Here is a 16,267-nt window from a genome sequence, read left to right on the forward strand (position 1 = left end):
CAGTGATGATGTGGTACTGATAGACACAGCTCACTAAGGTTTGGAAGGCAACCAATGTCTTGGGTAATTTAAGAAACGAAACCCTAAACCACTGCTCTGTTCACCAAATGATTACACTGCATAATACAAATTTTACAACAAGCTTTTTGCTTCAAATAACATTTATGGAAATTCTTTTTTTATTTTTATTTAGTCATCTTCCCCCTCACTGCAGCAATTCCCCACACAGCTCAGGAGAACTGAAGGTTCAGTGGGTGTGCCCCGAAGGATTTGCATTTTTTATTTATGAGGAAAATATTTAAAATTAAAAGAATCCCAGCAAAAATATAAAGCATAATTACAGCATAAAGATTTGATGTAACTAGATGATGTGATGCATGGAAATGAGCTATTTAAATCGAATTACTAGTCAGGCCTTCATAAATAAATTAAGAGAAATGTAGATAGTTCCTTTGTCAATGGACTTTGCGAATTAAATCATAATAAATGTGAAGATATTAATTTGAATTAACATTGTTCCGATTCAGCAGAATGCCACCTTTTAGGTCAAATCTAAACTTTATATTTTAGTACTGCCAAAACAAGTATCTAACCCTTGCATATATTATATATATGCCATATATATATATATATATATATATATATATATATATATATATATATATATATATATATATATAATCAGGGGTATTATATAATTTCACTCAGGGGATAGATGACAAGAATTTCCCCTTCTACGCTCCATTTCAATCTGAAGACAAATGACAATATGTTTCATTTTCCCAAAAAACATCTTAATGTTCAGAGACATGGTATTGTGTAAATGTACGATTTAATATGCATTATAATTATTTTGTCCAAGGTGTATTTCAGAGGTTATAATAATGCTTTTATTTAAATTGCCTGCATTGTTATTGTGATTATCATTGTGATTGGTACTGTACTGGTGACAGAGCTGTGGTTTATTATGTATCGTGTATGTTGTTTACAAGTGTTTTTGATGTGACAGTGTATTGCTGTATTTACACTGAACAAAAATATAAACGCAACATGCAATAATTTCAAAGATTTTACTGAGTTACAATTCATTAAAGGAAATCAGTCAATTGAAATAAATTAATTAGGTCCCAATCTATGGATTTAACATGATTGGTAATACAGATATGCATCAGTTGGTCACAGATACCTTTTAAAAAAAAAAAAAAAAAAAAAAAAAAAAAAGGTTGGGGTGTGGATCAGAAATCAGATATCTGGTGTGACCACCATTTGCCTCATGCAGCACGACACATCTCCTTCACATAGAGTTAATCAGGCTGTTGATTGTGGCCTGTGGAATGTTGTCCCACTCTGTGCGAAGTTGCTGGATATTGGCGGGAACTGGAACATGCTGTCGTACATGTCGATCCAGAGCATCCCAAACATGATCAATGGGTGACATGTCTGGTGAGTATGCAGGCCGTGGAAGAACTGGGACATTTTCAGCTTCCAGGAATTGTGTACAGATCGTTGCGACATGGGGGCCGTGCATTATCATGCTGAGACATGAGGTGATGGCGGCGGATGAATGGCACGACAATGGGCCTCAGGATCTCATCACGGTATCTCTGTGCATTCAAATTGCCATTGATAAAATATAATTGTGTTTGTTGATTGTAGCTTATGCCTGATCATACCATAACCCCACCGCCACCATTGGGTACTCTAGGTGGTCAGCCGTGAGCTTGTGTTGTAAAATGTCAGTCATTGTATGTACAACCGATTAGTCTGTGAGCACCAGTTCTTAAGTATTCAATGTGAAAAATAAAAAAAAAATATGCTTGTGAACACTACCGTGTTCTAACCTCCGTGTTCCTGAGAAAATAATGTGATTGAGGGTGGGAGTAAGCTCAGACTATCACCATGTTACACATTGTAAGCATATCAACATTATTTGTATTACAATTTCCATTGCAAAAACCTTTGGATACAACCTAGATAGAAAGAGGGCATTGTTTGTGTCTGAATTTTAAGTCACAAATACTTTTTCATTATGCCACATATTTCTAACTACACTGCTTGATGTTTTAAGGAAGGTTGAGGACTCTCGTGGTGCAAATGAGCAGTTTATCTCAGATTTCACTGCTTTGTGGCTACTGTTAGCACAATAGCGATACATGGCTATATCCATAAGCATAGCTGTTCCTCCTACCTAGGGCTGGAGTCTAAAATGCTTTATGATCCTAATGATGACAATAGAAAGTTGAATGCCCTTACTCAAGAGGATTTCCTTTGTGATTGTTTTGTTCTGCACTGTATGTGTTGTTGAGGGCTTCATTCTACAACAAAATCCCAACATTTTAATGCTTCTTTTACAGAAGTTTACAATTCATCATACCTAGTAAATATCAAGTAAATTACTTAATGCAAGGGCATACGCATTATCCTAAATATGCATTTAGTTTTGTTTTTGTACAACATTTAGTGGAGAAAATTGTCCCTATGTCTCCCCTTCTTAGCAACCAATCACTATTTTCCCCTGTGCTTTCAATGTATTTGAAGCTGACACCCTGGGATCCTTCAAGAAGCTGCTTGATGAGATTCAGGGGTCAATAAGCTACTAACAACAAAACGAGCAAGATAGGCTGAATGGCCTCCTCTCGTTTTTAAACTTTCTTATGTTCATTCTTATGTATTTGCAATAGTTTAGCACAATCTTTGTACCTACTAAAATATACACATAAAGACTATGAATGTTTTTTTTTTTTTTTTATTGTTTTTGTAAACTCGTTTTTCTAAGATTTCTAAGATTCAAGTTTAAATATTTTCAAAGTAAACTCATTTGTAAAATATTTACCAGGGGACATTGATGTATAACATGGTTTGTCATTACCTGATGTGCAGAATGAGTTTAAGTGTTAACTTAGTAATCACTTACTGCAAACTGACTTACAATTAGCAGTCATCCCACATTTTACTGCCATATTTTCTTGAAAAAAAAAATACAATGTAAGCTATTTACAGCCTTATGTTTAAAAATAGAGCTTCTTAAATATCACCCAGCTGCAGCACTGAATGAGCATCAGGGTGGCACCATTTACATAAAATTATGTGAGGACCAGAATTCTTTTAGCTAACTACTGTATATGATTCTATATGTATACAAATATCAATACATATTTAAATAAAACCTTTGATGTACAGTAACAACAGCATCTAAACCAACCAAAAACAGAAAGAACCACATTTAATTAATTTAATCTTGGGCCCTATTTTTCTGAATAGTCCAAAAAATTGAAAATCTTGCATTGTAGGTTACATTTCCGTGGTCATGTGGCATGCTGTGAATAGAATAGCTGATGGGTGACGTCAGAATGAGATCTGATGGACCAATTTTCCAGAAGTTGACAAGCTAATAACAACAGTCAAAAAGGTTTTCAGACATTGTCCGAGCAGAAAACTACATTTTAAAGGGCATCTATAAAGAGCTGTTGAGGCTGTGGATTCAAATCTTGTAAAATTTCCCCCTAACCAGTTAAGACGAGATGGGGAAGCTGGTATGCTGCTGCTGAATGCCATTCACAGTTCCTTATGTTTAACTTAAACTTTGTGGAGGATGACATGGAAATGACACCGAACATAGAAGTGCTAAAGGAGCTAAAACGTCTGCTGGACAATTCGGAAATTTTACAGATGCAACCCTGCAAAAAACTTGCTGATTTAATTAAATGGTTTGAAAGCCGTGGGATTCATGTTCATCAAGTCTACAATAAAGTTGCTGACTTGCTTAACACATACCAAGCACTTAAAGGTGAGCAACACTGCAGCAACGCAGGGATTCAAAGCCAATGTATTAAAACATTTACTGAAACTGTAGATAAGCTAACAAGATACCATGACCCCGAATACAGTGAAAGAAAACCTGTTTCACCCAGCCAGCACACCAGTTCCTTAAAGAGGAAAGGGTGTTTGATCCCTTGCAAGCACATATGTTAAATTATACCTGGTTTCAACAGGAGCTGCAATATTGAATTAGAAGGCTACCGGTGTCATATACAGGAATGTGGTCCTGACCTTTTCCTGACCTACTTATTGGAGGTCTGCAGAACCATACTTTCCTAACACTTCAAAACTGGCCAAGCGATATTTGTGTGTTGTCCCTAATTCTGTGGAATGCCGAGCGAAGCTGAATTAAATTAAGGTTTGAATTAAATTAAGTTTTCAAATTTTATTACTATATGCCCCAGCTCCAGAAATTGTCATCCCCCACACTCTGAAGCCAAAGTTTCATGTGATCTACTAGACCTATGTATGTTTTGAGAGATTGGAGTGCAGAACGATCTTGTTGATTTCACAAGGGGCATGAAAGTAGGTGCCAGTCCGTCAAATTTGTGGTTGCGTTGACATTGCATTGTTTCCTGGGTGTTCACATTGTTTGTCAATTGGGGCAATATTTTCTTTAATACTGGAGGACATACCATCTAAGGGGAACATAAAACATCTCAATTGTCAGGGTTACAAAGAAGTCATAATCTCTTCTAGTTATGTTGAAGATAATTTAGAAATAGAAAAGACTGACCACAAAAATGTGCAAAAACATGATCATACATTCTGATGAACCCAGCTAGGCACATCTGCCTCTTTCAAAAACATACCAACATATACAGTGTAAAGAGCAAAGGACTGAGAACTGAGAGTTTAAATATGAGGCTAGCCAATGATCTCCTTCTGTAGCAGTATATCAGCCAGCATAAGTTGCATAAATTGATCCTATTGTACAGATAACAGATGTCAGTGTGTGTTGATTTAAAATGCTAATTACAGTAGTTTGTTGCGTATCCAACTGCGATGAGACCTGAAGCATTTTGTCCAATACTGTTCAGCTCTTGCTACAGAAGGGGCTTCCTACTTCTCAAATGTAATTTGGAAGTGGGAAAAATTATCCAGCCACTTTGAGACAATTGAAGGGATCCTTAGCAAGAACTATGTCAGAAATGTATGTCATCTTTTAGTAATAAAATAACTACTATTTGCACCACTCTACCACTTTCTAGACCTGATCCCATTAGTCTGATTGTCCCTATTGGATCTCCACTAACTGCCTTTTGTCTCCCTACCTAGTCAGTAGTAGTGGAGGAAATACAGACGATGCACCCTACTACTTGTTGTTTGGAACCATGGCTCACCTGGCTTTTAAAAAACTGCCCTGATTCCTTGGGCCCAATAATGCAGAATATAATATGTGTCTCACTATCTACTGGATGCAAGCCAGTCCAATTAAAAAGTGCAGCAGTCACTTCGCTACTGAAAAAAGCCTTTTCTTCCTCAAGATGACCATCAATTTTCACCCTATATCCAATCTCCCATTTGTTTCCAAGGTTATCAAAAGGGTAATTGCCAGTCAACTCCGTCACCATCTTTATAACAATAACCTTTTCATAGTCTTTCAATCTAGCTTCAGAAAGGGTCACAGCACTGAAACTGCTCTTCTGTGAGTCACAAATGATCTCAGAATGAGCATTGATAGAGGTGCCTTGTCCATACTCATTTTATTAGATCTGTCATCAGCCTTTGATACCATCGATCAAGGAATACTGCTGGAGAGCCTTAAAAAGCAAATTGGACTTTCTGGTATGGCACTGGCCTGGTTTAAACCCTACTTTACTCAACATAGCCAGTTTGTTACCCTGGGGACTTCCGTTCTGACTCTACCTTTGTTGATCGGAGGATTCCTCTGAGCTCTGTTCTGGGCCCAAAGTTTTTCTCCATTTACATGCTGCCTCTAGGATCCATTATTACAAGGTTTGAGGTTGACTTTCACCTCAATACAGATGATACTCAGATCTACCTCTCATTACCTGTGGATCCAAAGCTTGGACTTTCCAGGACAAATGACTCCCTGTGTGAAGTCCAATCATGGATGTCAAGTAACTTTGACGCTCAACCCGGACAAGATTGAAATTCTGCTCCTCGGTACTCAACAGAGGTCACTCTTAGTTTCTCCTAATGCAATCTCCATAGGAAATACAATAATTTCTCCCTCTTCAACTATCAAAAATCTGGGAGTCATCTTTGATAGAGACCTCAGTTTTAAAAGCACATTAGTAGTACTGTAAAAATGTCCTATTAACATTTTAGAAATATAGCAATATATAGCTTCGGCCAATGCTGTCACAAGGAGATGTTAAAATGCTTGTCAATGCATTCATCATGTCAAGAGTGGACTATTGCAATTCTCTTATTGCCGGTGTTAGCGATTGCAACTTGAAAAAACTTCAACTGCTTCAAAACTCTGCAGCTAGAGTTCTTACAATCAACTGAGCACATCACCCCTGTTCTAAAGTCTCTACACTGGCTCCCTGAAGATTGAAGTTCCGCATTGACTATAGCATTCTTCTACTGGTGTATAAATCATTGCATGATCTGACACCAACCTATCTGTATCACCTAACTGCCCCTCATGTTCCAAAGTGCACTTTGGACTCATCAAGCACAGGAATGCTATATTTCTCTTTAGCTAATCTCAAAACATTCAGCTCGAGAGCTTTCTGCTGTTTGCCCCAAAAGCCTGGAATGCCCTCCCAGATGAAATCCAACATGCAGACTCAGCAATTTCTTTGGTTGGCTACTGAAAACCCATCTGTTCAGAGCTGCCTTTAACTCTTAGACCTGTCCTTTTGTTTTTATGTGAAGTGCTCTGTGATGTGAACACATGAAGGGCAATATATAAATACAAGATAGATAGATAGAGTAAGGATGGATATGTAAAAAGTCAGCTAAATGTGTAGGTTTACCAAACAAAACAGCAAGTAGTGTCCATTTGCTCAAACAAACAAAAAACAAAAAAACCCACAGAAAAGTAGAAACCTGAAATAACAATATAAATAAATGCACAATACTTAAATTACTGTGTTGGAGCAAAAAAGTCTTGAATGCAGGTTTGTTTGAAGGTTTGCTTTTTAGCTGCCATTGCTGTCAAAGACCGGATCAGCAAAAGTTGAGCTTTGGGTCACAGTATCAGTGTGGCAAAGTGGCTGCTGATAGTGAACAGGTGTATAGCAGGTGCGGTGCTGGTGCAATAATCCAAAGAAACCAACAGACAACAGCCCGTTTAAGACTTTCCCTTTCGCTATTTTGTGCCCTCACAGGTCAGGAGGGAGATTTTCAACTAGAACTCATTATATTTCTGTAATTGTTTTTTTCCTTTATGGAAATTAAAGTCTATTTGTTGACAATGGTGGTGGGTTGATTTTGGAAATGAGCCCAGAAATGAACAACACCCAACATGGATTTTGATCTTCAACACCTCAGATTTCCTAAAGAGCTGGGTATGAGTCGTAATTAGTAAAGTCTGAGAATTTTTTCTAAAAGGTTGCAATACTCTGCTAAATGATACACAGGGTTTGGATCAGGGCAAAGTTTGGTTGTAGTCAGTTCACGCCACAAAAAACACCACTGATCTGCACAATTAGCAGTCACTGTTTGAGAGACCCAATGTTTAATGGCAGGGGTTGTGCTTGTAGGTCTATGAGTGGAAGGCCTTGTGTTCCTGAATGTATCCAGTACCATTGTCTGTTATCTTTCAAAGTATAAGTAATGAGTTACCCATAGACGAGGCTGTTGAATCTAATGGTTAAATGCTGTGTTTTTGAGTGAGGCCCTTGCTCATTCATTCAGCATTGTATCACAAGGATATATTAACACTTAGAGTTAATTAATCACATGAAATGCGCTTCAACAGCATCTCCTATAGGTATTTTATTTGTGTGTCCTTGTATTCCCCATAGTTTCTTCTAAGCAAAAATTCAGCACTCTACATTGTCTTGATAAGCCACAGCATACCCAGTGACTTTAGCCAGCCTATACACACACACACACACAACATATATATATGCACAATTAGTGAAGATTATTATTTTTTTCTACATGATTGGTATTCAATAATGATGACCATAAACACTTACACAATGATTGCATACACACCTGGCTCTATTTTTTAAGGTTACCCACCAACTGATGAATAAAGTTAAGCGATTAATCGATGATTAGTACTACCCCCCCCCCCCCCCCCCCCCCCCCCCCCCCCCCCCCAAACATACAAAAAAAAAAATGAAGTGCTTGTTACAAATAGAAGCACAATGAAAAACAAATTACCATAAATAAGTACATAAGATGACCTGATAAATAAATTAATACCCACAACCACTATAATTTCAGCTCTAACAGTCAATAATGAGGCCGAGACTACAAACTGCCTGCTTTGAAGGGTGAGCAATTGTTTCTGTAGCAAGAGGCACTTCATTCACTGCAGTGTTCTATGTTTATACAATAATTGCCTGTGGCAGGGTGGATTGGGTATAATAGTGTGGGATCAGCCATATCTCTCGCTGAGGCATGTCTCTTTTTAATTTGTGATTTTCTCAGCTCTTGGTTGAGGAGAAGGTTTCAGTTTCTCCAACATAATTGGAGTGAAAACTGATAGGATTTCTCTGAGCCATGAATAGAAGATTGTTAATCTCAGAAGTGCTTATATAAATACATGAATACGTAAATAAATCAGCAGCTTCTCTGGTTCTACCAGATAAATAACATCATCTTCTTGAATATGTTTGCCACAATAAAAATTATATATATAGAAAACATGTTCTCACTGAAAATAAAGAACACTATTCAACTGTATGTCTGCATCTAACATGCTGATACTCCCTGTACTGGTAGTGAAGCCTTTTTGTTTATATTTTGCCCCATTCCTTTTTCTTTTTGGTTTAAATACATTGTGTGGTAAAAGGTACCTCAATATCTCATGGTGTTAGAATCCTAAGTAAAACAATATACCACCCACTCAATATATCGCGGGTGTCAGGGTCCAATATAAATCCACTAGATATGAGGGTCACGATATAGTGAGAGATCTATAGAAAAACAAATAGCTAATAAATAAATACTGTACAATCACTCATTTAATCAGGGTGGGGTCAGGGTCCAATATAAATCCTCTACAGAACCCGTTTTTTCTAATTTTTTTGTATAAAAAGCGGCACACCATTTTAATTCATACTGCAGAGGGTAATTGCTTCTCATCAACTTAAGTCTCCAATTAATGTCTATCTCAAATGCACAAACTTGGTGCATTGAAAAAGTCCACTGTCAACATAGGAGGCTTGTTGCTAGGGTGCTGACATTACTGCCCTGTGACTGTTGCTAGTGAACACTTCGCTCATTGGCTGAAATAAAAACCGCTTCAGCATAGATATTTAATTTGCTTTGTGTTATAGTGCAATGCGTGTGTTTATAACACTATGATATTAATGCTTTGTTTTTAATTGTTCTGTATATTTTAGTTTGTGATGTGCAGTACAAAATAAAACAAACAATAATTCTAAGTGAAATTGCCTATGTATATTGCAGCTAAGGCATATGCAGTTAGACAGTAAAAATGGGGAGCCAACTCCAGGACCGCGATATATCCAAATCTACAGTATAGCGAGGGGCGATATAATGAGGGGTTGTGTATTACCCTATGACTTAGGTTCATTGTGGATAATTAAAATAAAACCTCATCTGCTTGTGGTTAAGGGGTGATCCGCTTGGGGTTTAGAGTCATATTTCTCAATGAGATCCAAACATATATACTTTCTGCTCTGTAAGTCACTTTAGATTCCCTTTTAAAACTGAGTGGTTTACTGACTACTACCCCCAGAGGCTTCCTCACAGATGATGCAACAACATTAACTGTTTGATAGGCTACTAGAGCTGGAAGCTGATTGGCTGACAGTACTGAATCATTTTCTAATACGACACAATAAGACATCTTCATAATCGGATACACAATAGAAAAGTACACAGAAACAGAGGTTTACCAAGTATACTGAGCTGTGCTGAAGTTGCAGATTAAATATCACCACCAGCATTGCACATGCTTGTTCATTACTTCATACAGTAGATGACCATAATGGATTCCTGGTTTTCAGACTCCTATACAGATTTAAAGTATTGTCTAACACAATAAGCTATTGCTACTGTGCAGGAAATTTTGGACGCATTAATATATCTGGTAATAACATGATATTATACAGGGTATTATAAAAGAAACAGACTTCACTATAGAAACAAAATGCAATTGAATGAATCATTATGAAACAAATAACTATTTATGAAACCAGATGAAATGAGGTAAAATCAAGAACCAAACCAAAACCTCTAAAAAAGCACTGTCTTTAAAAGCAATGCTAAGGACCATTACCACTGACCAAGATGGAATCAAAAGACCATTAACTGATGAACAGTTACACAAGCATGAGCAGTCTTTGAGAGACAGAGAGAAAACTAATCCACCATAAATAATCTCACTTCAGGTTGTTAACAGGAGGTGTTTACCCTGAGAAAGTAATTTTAGCTATCACATCATTGTTTTATGAAATGTCCCGTGGGTATGATGGGTAATCAATACCTTTGTCAAGTGTTTGGAATGGTTTGTGGACTTTTAGGTGTGTTCTATCAGAGTGAGTCTGCTTGCTCTGCGAAAATAGAAAACTAAAAGTGCATTTAGCTGTTAAGGTCAAACATTACTGACTGTTCTAGATTTTTAATTGGGAAAGTTTTACTGGCAAAGACACTAATAGGATGAAAGAAGCTTTCTATTGCATTAATTACTGCCTCATCTTCCAGCTCAGCTATTATTATGCCAGCCTGGATTAGAAAAAAAAGAATAACCAGCATTATCATGGAGATGTGTATTTCATCAAAGGGAAGAGTGTCACAAGACCATAGTAGACATCTTTTCAATTTGATATTTAAAGCACAGGACAGAAACATCCCCCCCGTGGCATCATTATCTCTCGATGTGAAAAAGGAAGAGTTTGACAGAATACGTCGGGTGTATTTATTTAATCTGCTGCAAAAACATTGGATTTACTCCAAAATTACAGTTTGGTTGATTACTATTTTTGTATTTCTCTACTTCTTTTTAGGTTTATATTCTCCTTTGCAACATAGCATAGGGCCCCAGATAAAACCCCTTTCTTCCCATTCCTAATTATCAATATATTAGAACCACAAGCAATTAAGATTCAGATTTATGATAATAACCTAATAATTTCCTCTTCTACTGAATATATTTTTTAACCCTTTCAGGACCAAGCATTTTTCAGTGGGATGCTCCCCCAGGACCAGGTGTTTTTTGGCTGTAGTTGACTCTGTTCCTATAAAAATTCACTAAAAATCATTTTTTTACAGTCTTGGAAATGGTGTCCTTTTTTCAGAACACTCTGGAGAACATTATAAAGTACTTAAGAAAACCATAAAAACTTTTTGCTTTTTTTTTCAACACAATATATATTTAAAATATTTTTTTATTATGTATTCTACTTAGTGATACATGTACAAAATACCTGAGGGACCTTACAATACTTCCTGAAAGTTTTGTTGAAAAATATTGATATTTGGACAAATTACAAGACATTGTTTCACTTGAGTGATTGCAGTGACATAATACACATTTATTCTTATGGTCCTTGTAAGCAATAATGGACACTGCTCCTGATGTATTTCCTCAAAATAAATAAAATAATAGTTATTCATTCCATTAGTATGCTTATATCCACTTGTTTCTTGATATTTATAAATGTTGTAAAAACTTTAAAACACATGCGACTATACATACACCCACAATAATCTGTTATACAATGACATTAGAAATGTGTGTAGCAAAGGAGAAGCCATACTAATGGGGGATTTCAACTTCCCCCAAATAAAATGGGAAAACCCGGTGGGTAGCGCGAAGGATGAAATAGAAATGGTGGAAATGACAAATGACTGCTTCCTAACACAATTTGTGAAGGCACCCACTAGAGGGGAGGCATGCCTTGATTTAGTCTTTTCAAATAACGAAGATAGAATAACTAAAACAGAGGTCAGAGAACCACTGGCAAACTCAGACCACAACATGGTCTCATTTGAAGTGTTTTTTAAATCCCCAAAAGTAAAGACTAAAGCTAAGGTTTACAATTTTAGAAAAGCAAACTATGAAGGTATGAAACAGAGACTAACAGAAGTAGATTGGAGTAAAATAGAGAAAACACCCACAGAAGAAGGATGGTTGTTCTTCAAAAATGTAGTACTAGAGGCGCAAAACAATTACATCCCTAAAGTAGACAAATCTAAATGTAAAACTAAATTGCCAAAATGGTTTAATAGATCAATTAAAAAAAATATTCAGCAAAAAAAGGCACTTTACAGAGCATTAAAAAAGGACCAAAAAGAAAGTACGCAGAAAGAGTACACAGAACTGCAAACGCAAGTCAAAAAGGAAGTTAGAAAGGCCAAGAGAGAAATAGAAATGAACATTGCTAAGGGAGCTAAAACCAATTCCAAAATGTTTTTCCAATATTACAACAGCAAGAGAACATTCAAAGAGGAGATTAAATGTTTAAGAGATACAAATGGCAAAATCGTAGAGGAAGAAAAAAAAATAGCAAATATGTTAAATGATTACTTTTCACAAGTTTTTACAAAGGAAGATACTGACAACATGCCCCACATGTCATCCAGTTCCTATCCAGTTTTAAATAACTTTAGCATAACTGAGGCAGAAGTGTTAAAGGGACTAGGAGCTCTTAAAATAAACAAATCCCCTGGGCCGGATGAGATCCTCCCAGTAGTACTCAAAGAAATGAAAGAAGTAATTTACAAACCGCTAACCAAGATCATGCAGCAGTCTCTTGACACAGGGGTGGTACCGACAGACTGGAAAATTGCAAACGTAATACCGATCCACAAAAAGGGAAACAAAACTGAACCAGGTAACTACAGACCAGTAAGCCTGACTTCTATTATATGCAAACTTATGGAAACTATAATAAGATCCAAAATGGAAAATTACCTATATGGTAACAGGGTACTGGGAGACAGTCAACATGGTTTTAGGAAAGGGAGATCGTGCCTAACTAACTTGCTTGATTTTTTTGAGGATGCAACATCGATAATGGATAATTGCAAAGCATATGACATGGTTTATTTAGATTTCCAGAAAGCTTTTGACAAAGTCCCGCACAAAAGATTAATTCTCAAACTGAACGCAGTTGGGATTCAAGGAAACACATGTACATGGATTAGGGAGTGGTTAACATGTAGAAAACAGAAAGTACTGATTAGAGGAAAAACCTCAGAATGGAGTGTGGTAACCAGCGGTGTACCACAGGGATCAGTATTAGGTCCTCTGCTATTCCTAATCTACATTAATGATTTAGATTCTGGTATAGTAAGCAAACTTGTTAAATTTGCAGACGACACAAAAGTAGGAGGAGTGGCAAACACTGTTGCAGCAGCAAAGGTCATTCAAAATGATCTAGACAAGATTCAGAACTGGGCAGACACATGGCAAATGACATTTAATAGAGAAAAGTGTAAGGTACTGCACGCAGGAAATAAAAATGTACATTATAAATATCATATGGGAGATATTGAAATTGGAGAAGGAATCTATGAAAAAGACCTAGGAGTTTTTGTTGACTCAGAAATGTCTTCATCATGACAATGTGGGGAAGCTATAAAAAAGGCTAACAAGATGCTCAGATACATTGTGAAAAGTGTTGAATTTAAATCAAGGGAAGTAGTGTTAAAACTGTACAATGCACTAGTAAGACCTCATCTTGAATATTGTGTGCAGTTCTGGTCACCTCGCTATAAAAAAGACATTGCTGCTCTAGAAAGAGTGCAAAGAAGAGCGACCAGAATTATTCCGGGCTTAAAAGGCATGTCATATGCAGACAGGCTAAAAGAATTGAATCTGTTCAGTCTTGAACAAAGAAGACTACGTGGCGACCTAATTCAAGCATTCAAAATTCTAAAAGGTATTGACAGTGTCGACCCAAGGGACTTTTTCAGCCTGAAAAAAGAAACAAGGACCAGGGGTCACAAATGGAGTTTAGAAAAAGGGGCATTCAGAACAGAAAATAGGAGACACTTTTTTACACAGAGAATTGTGAGGGTCTGGAATCAACTCCCCAGTAATGTTGTTGAAGCTGACACCCTGGGATCCTTCAAGAAGCTGCTTGATGAGATTTTGGGATCAATAAGCTACTAACAACCAAACGAGCAAGATGGGCCGAATGGCCTCCTCTCGTTTGTAAACTTTCTTATGTTCTTATGTACATGTTCTAATATAATTATAAGTGAAATTCATCAGATTTACAGTGTTTCCCCTGTTTTTATTAGCCCTAAACAAGTTCCTGTAATGCTTTGTTTTCTGCTTTTGTCTCTGCTGGCTGCTGTAAATTGTCTCTGCCCTTTAGACACTAAATGCACCTTTCAGTGACATCAAGCCTATACAGCAAAGTACAGTGGCCCTGTAGGTCATCAAAACAAAATTTGTGCTGGTGTGCAGATTTAATAAACAAACAAACAGTTTTCACAAAACAGAAACAAAAGGGCGTGTTGGCCAAAATAAAGAGGCAAACAAATCAGACAAGAATCAAAACAGGTATAGTTCTGGTATAAACCAACACATGTAGCAATTGCTTTCTAGACTCTTTCACACGTGTTTTTGTAGGGAGGATTTTATCTCCCTCCCTGCCACCTCTATATTATCCACACATACACACACCACATCCCGTGCACCAATACAAACATACCTTTCAAATCGCCCGTGCTACATAAACCAAACTATACCCTGTGCACCAATACATACATACATAAATATATATGTATGTATGTTATTGTGATCATATATATATATATATATATATATATCTCATATATAATTATAAGTATCTAGATATTTCGATATATATATATAGATCGATTGATCTAGCTAACCATATTCTATTTGACTAGTTTGGGGGAAAACGGGGCAGACCACCAGGCCTACGTAATAATAATAATAATAATAATAATAATAATAATAATAATAATAATAATAATAATAATAATAATAATAATAAAAACTATAAATGCTATGATGATGGTGGTTGTTTCTAAGCTGGCAAGGAGCAATCAATTGATGCCTGGTTAAACACGGTCAGAGCAGGTTAAATGCTTTTACCCATTCCAGAGTAGGGCATATATATATGTGTGTGTGTGTGTGTGTGTGTGTGTGTGTGTGTGTGTGTGTGTGTGTGTGTGTGTGTGTGTGTGTGTGTGTGTGTGTGTGTGTGTGTGTGTGTGTGTGTGTGTGTGTGTGTGTGTGTGTGCGTGCGTATACAATACCCTACATTACATCTGTATTAATACTGATTAATACTGTATTAATAACAGTTCCACAGCACAGTGATTGACATGTTGTTCCTCCAATCAGTGATGTGCAACTCCTTTTCCTATGTATCTACCCATTCTGGTTTGAAGTTAATGTTGCAGCTTTTTCCTTAATGTTGTTGTGTTTTTCTTTTTGTGTTTGTGCTTTTCTTTTTCTTGAGGGCCAATGTAGTTTCTGCCTGACACAAGAAAAAAATGTATAACCTATTTTTAGCTCAGGATTGTGCAGCATGTGATGTTTGACCTGTTGTCAGAGCAAAAAAATAAATAAGTCGAGCAAAACATCAGATTTTTGTCTCCAGTTTATTATTGGAAGGGCCTGGGAATTAAGATCCACTGCAAGGTTGAAAGGAGCTGCTGCATTTTTTAAATGAGAAACACTTTGGCTTTTTTATAGAAATAAATGAAAAAAATGTAGAAGTGCATATGTCTATATTTTCTTTATTTTTCATATGATATACTTAGTATTTTTCAAAATAAAAGTGAGAACCACTGATCTAGCATTGCTGTAAGCTGCAATACAGTACATGCCGTGTTAAGGATGTTTATTTATGCTTTAGGAGTAAACATATTACAAACGGGACAAGATGGCTCAACCTACTTAAATGTCAATACCAACTGCGTCTATTACAAGAAACACATTGCAAGAGCAATTTGTAGCCACTATTACCATCCAATCTATTTTCATGTTGGGGGGGATGGACCGACAGGGAACTGTCTAAAAAGATGAATGAACTCCATTGCATAAATGTACCTTTTGTCAACCGTTACAATCAGGGCACCATTGTATTGTGTTACAAACAATATTGCAAAATGCTAGGTTCCTGGAAGATGAAAAGATGATTCGTTTAGAGAGGAGCTTAGTCAAGATCTTGGTGTGGGAATAAACAGGAGACAGATCATAGTAGCACTTTCAAGAAATGATATATTTCACCAGACCCTAACAGAGCTTAACATTAGATATATTAATGTCACAAGTGACCAACAAATAACATTACACTGTGTTTTTTATGGTAATAATCAGTACACTTTTTAATAGTTA

Source organism: Polyodon spathula, chromosome 6 (assembly GCF_017654505.1).
Source record: "Polyodon spathula isolate WHYD16114869_AA chromosome 6, ASM1765450v1, whole genome shotgun sequence".
NCBI classification, from domain to species: domain Eukaryota; kingdom Metazoa; phylum Chordata; class Actinopteri; order Acipenseriformes; family Polyodontidae; genus Polyodon; species Polyodon spathula.